Genomic DNA, 7267 nt, shown 5'->3' on the forward strand with positions numbered 1-7267 from the left:
TCTTCATTGACCCACACTGGTCATTCAGGTGTATATTGTTTAATTTCCATGTGTTTTTATAGTTTCCAATGTTCCTTTGTTATTAATTTCTAGTTTTATTCCATTGTGGTCAGAGAAAATATTTGATATGATTTCAATTTTTTGGATTTTTTAATACTTGTTTTGTGGCCTAACATATGGTCTATCCTTGAGAGTAATCCATGAGCTGAGGAGAAGAATATATATTCTGCAGCTGTTGGATAAAACATTCTGTAAAGATCTATTAGGTTCATTTGGTCTATAATGCAGGTTAAGTTCAATGTTTCTTTGTTGATTTTCTGTCTGGATGATTTGTTCAATCTTGAAGGTGGAGTGTTGAGGTCCTCAACAATTATTGTATTGGAATATATCTCTCACTTTATCTCTTATAATATTTGCTTTATATATCTCGGTACTCCAGTGTTCGGTACATATATGTTTAGAATTGTTATATCCTCTTGCTGAATTGACCCCTTTATCATTATATAACTACCTTCTTTGTCTCTTTTTACAGTTTTTTCCATGAAATCTATTTTATCTAGTAGAAGTATAGCTACTCCTGCTCTTTTTTGGTTTCCATTTTCATGGAACATCTTCTATCCCTTTATTTTCAGTCTGTGTGTGTCTTTATAGGTGAACTGTGTCTCTTGCATGCAACATATGGTTGACTCTTATTTACTTATCTATTCAGACGCTCTATGACTTTTGATTGGAGAGTTTTGTCATTTACATTCAATGTTATTATTGATAGGTAAGAACTTACTACTACCATGTTATTATAGGATTTCTGATTGTTTTGTGGTGCTCTCTTTCTTACTTCCTTCTTGTCTTTCTTTATTAAAAGTCATTTGATCAGGTAGTATGTTTCATTTCTTACTTTTTATTTTTTGTGTATCCATTGTAGGTTTTTTGATTTGAGGTTACCATGGGGCTTGCAAAAAATGTTTTATAACCAATTATCTTAAATGTATGGCAACTCTGCTTACATACAAACAAATAAATAAACAAGCAAAGAGAAATCTAACAGAAATTCTACCTTTTAACTCTATCCCCAATTCTACTTTTTATCTTTTTGTAGTTTCCATCCATAACTTTTTATCTATCTATCTTTCAAAAAGTTGTTTTGGTTATTTTTGATAGATTTCTCTTTTAGGCTTTGTACACAAGATATAAGTGGTTTATGGACTATAATTACTGCAATGGAGTATTCTGTATTTGTGTACTTACTGGTCCCAGTATGTTATATATCATCAGATGATTTCTTATTGTACATTAACTTCCTTTTCATTCAAATTGAGAAACTCCTTTTAGCATTTCTTGTAGGATAGGTCTGGTGTTGATGAAATCCCTCATCTTTAGTTTGTCTGGGAATGTCTTTATTTCTCCTTCATGTATGAAGGATATTTTTATAGGATATAATATTCTAGACTTAAGGTTTTTCCTTCAACCCTTTGAATATATTAAATATCATGTCATTCTTTCCTGGCCTGTAAGTTTTCTGCTGAGAAGTCTGCTGCCAGACATATTGGAGCGGAGCTCTCTTTTTATAATTTTTTTTTAAATTTTTGCTTCCCTTAGGAAATTTTCTTTATCCATGACCTTTGGAAGCTTGATTATTAAATGCCTTGAGGTAGTCTTATTTGGATTAAATCTGATTGGTGTTCCGTGACTTTCTCATACCTGAATATTAATATCTTTCTGTAGGTTTGTAAAGTTCTATGTTTTTATTTCTTTGAATAAACTTTCTACCCCAATCTCTCTCTACCTCCTCTTTAAGGCCATTAACTCTTAGATTTGCTCTTTTGAGGCTATTTTCCAAATCTTGTAGGTGTGCTTCATTCTTTTTTATTCTTTTTTTCTCTTCCGACTGTGTATTTTCAAATAGACTGTCTTCGGGCTCACTAATTCTTTTTTCTTCTTGGTCAATTCTGCTGTTGAGCAACTCTCATGCATTTCTCAGTTTGTCAATTGGATTCTTAAGCTCCTGAATTTCTACTTGATTTTTTAAATTATTTCAGTCTCTTTGTCAAGTTTCTCTGATAGACTTCTGAATTTCTTCTCTGTGTTGTCTTGAAGTTTATTGAGCTTCTTCCCGGAAGCTCTTTTGAATTCTTTGTCTAAAAGATCACATATCTCCATTGCTCCAGGGGATTGGTCAGATCATGTTTTAGTTTGTTTGGTGAGATCATGTTTTCTTGGGTATTCTTGATACTTTTGGATATTCATCAATGTCTGGGCATTGAAGAGTTAGGTATTTATTTTAATCTTCACAGTCCGGGTTTGTTTGAAGCCATCCTTCTTGAGAAGGCTTTCTAGGTATTCAGAGGGAATTGAGTGTTGAATTAAATCTTTGGTCACTGTGGCTCTATCAGCACTGGGTGTGCCCCAAGTTCAGTAATGACTTTTACGGACTCCTGGTGGTACAGCCTTAGTGGACTTGGTTAAGATAGAGGAGAATTCTCTTGATTGCCAGGCAAAGCGGCTAACTCTCTTCTCTCACTCTCTGTACTCAGCTGCTGGAGTTGGGGGAGGAGTGCTGTGGGCATTCCCTCGTAGCCACCAGTGCTAGGTCACACTTGAAGCCAGCCCAGTCTCACCCAAAGCCTGTGGTGACTCTTGTATGGCTACTTCTTATGTTTTTCAAAGCCCGAGGATTCTTTAGTCAGCAAGCCATAAATCCTGCCATGTCTAGGTCCTTTTTTTCAGGGCAGCATGTTTCCTTCTGGCACTGGGTAGGTCCACAAATGCCTTCCTGGAACTAAGGCCTGGACTTAGGGGCTTCAGGATTCTGCTAGGTACTTTATTTTACCGTGACCGAGCTGGTACACAAGTTACAAAACAAAGTCTTCTGAATTTTTCCCTTTCATTTTCCCTTGTGGAAGAATAGTCCCTCAGCTGCACTGCCTGTAGTTGTGGGGAGGGGGTGACACAGATAGTGGCTCCCTGCCACCACTGGTGTCTCACTGGGTCATGTGCACACCAAGTCCACTGGCTCCAAGCCAGCACAACCATAGGAATTGCCCAAGGACTGCAGCCTTTGTGGCCTGACTGCCTTACAAATTTAGCCCAAGCCCCAGGTTGCTTTTTATCAGCTGCTGGTGAGGCTAGCCACAACTCGGTTTTCAGAGCAGAGGATTTCTCTCTGGCCAGGCTGGTCTAAATGCTCCCTTTGTGGACACTGGCAGAATTCTGCCCTGTGCTGTGTTCACCTGTGCCAGGGAGACCCTGAGCTTCAGTGCAAAGTCGCACAATCATTTCACTCTCCTTTCCCCAGGCACACAGATTCTCTCTTTACTTGGCATGCTGTTACACTACCAAGGGGTGGGGGATGGATGGCTTAGGCAATGCTAGATTGCCTTTTCTGCCTTCTTCAGTGCCTCTTTCCTTTATATAATGTTAAAACCAGGTAGTATGATCGCTGTCTTGATTTTGGTTCTTTTGAAGGTGTTTGCTTGTGTGGATAGTTATTGAATTTTGTGTTCATGCACAGGGATGATCACTAGCGGTTTCTATTTGGCCATCTTACTCCACTACTTCCCAACTAATTTTGACAGGGGTGCCAAGAATACACAGTGGGGAAAGAATAGGCTCTTCTATTAACGGTGATGGGAATAATGTATATCCATGTGAAAAAGAATGAAACTGGATCCTTATCTTGCGCTGCACACAAAAGTCAAATAAAAATAGATTAAAGGCTTAATTGCAAGACCTTTACCCATGCAATTCCTAGATAAAATATAGGGGAAAAGCTCCTTGATAATGATTTTAACAATGATTTTTCACAACACCAAAAGCACAGGCTACGAAAGCGAAAATAAACAAGTGGGACTACATCAAAATAAAATCTTTGCACAACAACAAAAAAAAACAATCAACAAAATGAGAAGAAAGCTGATGGTTTGGGAGAAATATTTGCAAACCATATATTTGATAAGGGTTTAATATTCAAAATATTAAGAAACTTATACAACTCTATAGCAAAAAACCCAAATAACCCAATTAAAAAATGGGCTGAGGAACCAAATAGACATGTTTCCAAAGAAAACATACAGATGGCCAATAGGTAGCATAAAAAGTGGTCAATGTCATTAATTATTGGGGAAATGAAAATCAAAACCACCATGAGATATCACCTCAAACCTGTTAAGATGGCCATTATCAAAGACAAAAGATAACAAGTGTTGGAGAGGGTGTGGAGAAAAGGGAACACTTATACAGTGCTGGTGGGCATGTAAATTGGTAAAGCCACTATGGAAAACAGTATGGAGGTTCCTGAAAAAATAAAAAATAGAACTATCATATGATCCAGAAATCTCTCTTCTGGGTTTATATCCAAAGGAATGAGATGAGTGTCTCTCAGGGATATCTGTACTCCCATGTAAATTGTAGCACTGTTTACAATGCCAAGAGAGGGAAACAACCTGAGTGTCCATGCATGAATGAATGCATAAAAAAATTGTGATATACCCACACACAATGGAATATTATTCACCTTTTAAAAAGAAGAAAATCTTAACATTTGCAACAACATAGATGAATGTGGAGGACATTATGCTAAGTGAAATAAGCCAGACATTGAAAGAAAAATGCTATATAATTTCACTTATATGTGGAATCTAAAAAAGTCTAACTCATAGAAGTAGAGAGTAAAATAGTGGTTACTGGAGAGTTGTGGCAAATGGGGGGTAAAAGAGTACAAAATTTGTTATGTAGGATGAATCAGTTCTCAAGATAAGTCTACAGCATGGTAACCATAGTTAATAATACTGTATTGTTGTATACTTAAAATATGCAAAGAGAGTAGCTCTTAAGTGTTCTCACTACAGATACACAAATAGTAACTATGGGAAGAGGTAGATATGTTTTAATTATCTTGATTATAGTATTCAGTTCCCTACATATGTGTATATCAAAACATCACATTACACACTTAAATATATAATTTGTATTAAAAAATTACAATTAAAAATAAAAAATCTATAATATTAAAAAAGCAGTATGACCATGTGACCAGCTGCAGAGAGGTGGAGTGTAATAATTATAAGTATTTTATCCTTATTTTGTTATGAATATGCTTGTATATATGCATATGTGTACCTATTTATATATATATAGTTTATTCTTCCATTATGCCCTCATCATTTAACTAAAGATATATTAATAATAGTTAACTGCATATCACAGTATTTCAATTACAGAATATTAGAGGAAGAATGAACATCACTCAAGAGATTTGCATCCTCTTCTGGGAGAAAGGTTAGTGTGTTTTGGGTTGTTTGTATAATTGTTGTATCATGTTAGGTGGAAGTGTTCTCTTATCTTTATTTGGAGAGTAAATATGGCTTACTTCTTAAATATGGTTTAAGAAGATGAGTATTGGTGCCCATTTGACAAGGGGTAGACTGTGGTGGCTGGATTTATGTGTCATCTTGTCTATGCCGTAGTACCCAATTATTCAATCAAATGCTATCTTGGTATTGCATTGAAGGTATTTTGTAGATTTGATTAACATCTACAATCCATTGATTTTAAAAACATTTTATTTGATAATCTGAGTGTGCCTGATCTAATCAGATGAAAGGCTTGAAAAGCAAATCTGAGGTTTCCCTGACAAGGAAGAAATTCTCCCTGTGGACTACAACTTTAACTCCTGCTCAAGAGTTCCCATACTTGGGATTTCATACTTGCCTAACTAGCTCCACAATTGCATAAGCCAATTTCTTTCAATTAAATATCTTATGTATAACCTTCTATTCCTAGTTTGAGTATATTTACAATATTAAAAGTGGAGAGCGGACCCCAGAGAGCCCTGTGAAGCCCCACCGCTGCCGGCCTAGTTACCATCACACATCAGGAGGAGCCGCAGCTGCCGCAGCCGGCCCCAGTCACTGTCACCGTAACCATGAGCAGCGAGGCTGAGACCCAGCAGCTGCCCGCTGCCCCGCCCTCAGCGCTGGCGACTCCAAGCTCGGCACCACGGGCAGCGGTGCTGGGAGCGGTGGCCCCGGTGGCCTCACATCGGCCGCCGCGCCTGCCGGCGGGGACAAAAAGGTCATCGCAACAAAGGTTTTGGGGACAGTAAAATAGTTCAACGTAAGAAACGGATATGGTTTCATCAGCAGGAATGACACCAAAGAAGATGTATTTGTACACCAGACTGCCATAAAAAAGAAGAACCCCAGGAAGCACCTTCGCAGTGTAGGAGAGGGAGAAACTGTGGAGTTTGATGTTGTTGAAGGAGGAAAGGGTGCGGGGGCAGCAAATGCCACAGGCGCTGGTGGAATCCAGTTCAAGGCAGTAAATATGCAGCAGACCGTAACCATTACAGACGCCATCCACGTCGCAGGGGTCCTCCACGCCATCACCAGCAGAATTATCAGAATGGTGAGAGTGGGGAAAAGAATGAGGGATCGGAGAGTGCTCCTGAAGGCCAGGCCAGCAACGCCGGCCCTACCACAGGTGAAGGCTCCCACCTTACTGCATGCGGAGACCCTGTGGGCGTGGACCACAGTGTTCCAACCCTCCTGTGCAGGGAGAAGTGATGGAGGGTGCTGACAACCTGGGTGCAGGAGAACAAGGTAGACCACCAGTAAGAATATGTATCGGGGTTATGGACCACGGGTCCGCAGGGGCCCTCCCCGCCAAAGACGGCCCAGAGAGGATGGCAATGAAGAGGATAAAGAGAATCAAGGAGGTGAAACCCAAGGTCAGCAGCTGCCTCAACATCGGTACCGCTGCAACTTCAATTACCGACGCAGATGCCCAGAAAACCCTAAACCACAAGATGGCAAAGAGACAAAAGCAGCCGATCCACCAGCTGAGAATTCATCCGCTCTGAAGCTGAGCAGGCGGGGCTGAGTAAATGCCAGCTGACCATCTCTACCATCATCTGGTTTAGTCATCCAACAAGAAGAAATGAATATGAAATTCCAGCAATAAGAAATGAACGAAAGACTGGAGCTGAAGACCTTAAGTGCTTGCTTTTTGCCTGTTGGTCAGATAACTAGAACTATCTGCATTATCTATGCAGCATGGGGTTTTTATTATTTTTACCTAAAAACGTCTTTTTTGGTAATAACAAACTTGTTTTTTTAAAAAGCCTGATTTTTCTCAATACGCCTTTAAAGGTTTTTAAATTGTTTCATATCTGGTCAAGTAGAGATTTTTAAGAACTTCATTTTTAATTCGTAATAAAAGTTTACAACTTGATTTTTTCAAAAAAGTCAACAAACTGCAAGCACCTGTTAAT

The 7267-nt window shown here is 38.8% G+C and overlaps 2 pseudogenes; one reads left to right on the top strand and one right to left on the bottom strand.

The window, feature by feature from the left end:
* The first annotated feature begins 5920 nt into the window (after positions 1–5920).
* Positions 5921–6876, top strand: LOC105826158 (annotated as a pseudogene).
* Positions 6877–7241: 365 nt separating this feature from the next.
* Positions 7242–7267, bottom strand: part of LOC105826159 — a 10185-nt pseudogene continuing 10159 nt past the window's right edge.

This window comes from Propithecus coquereli, unplaced genomic scaffold (genome assembly GCF_000956105.1).
Source record: "Propithecus coquereli isolate 6110/MARCELLA unplaced genomic scaffold, Pcoq_1.0 Scaffold86, whole genome shotgun sequence".
In the NCBI taxonomy this organism is placed as follows: domain Eukaryota; kingdom Metazoa; phylum Chordata; class Mammalia; order Primates; family Indriidae; genus Propithecus; species Propithecus coquereli.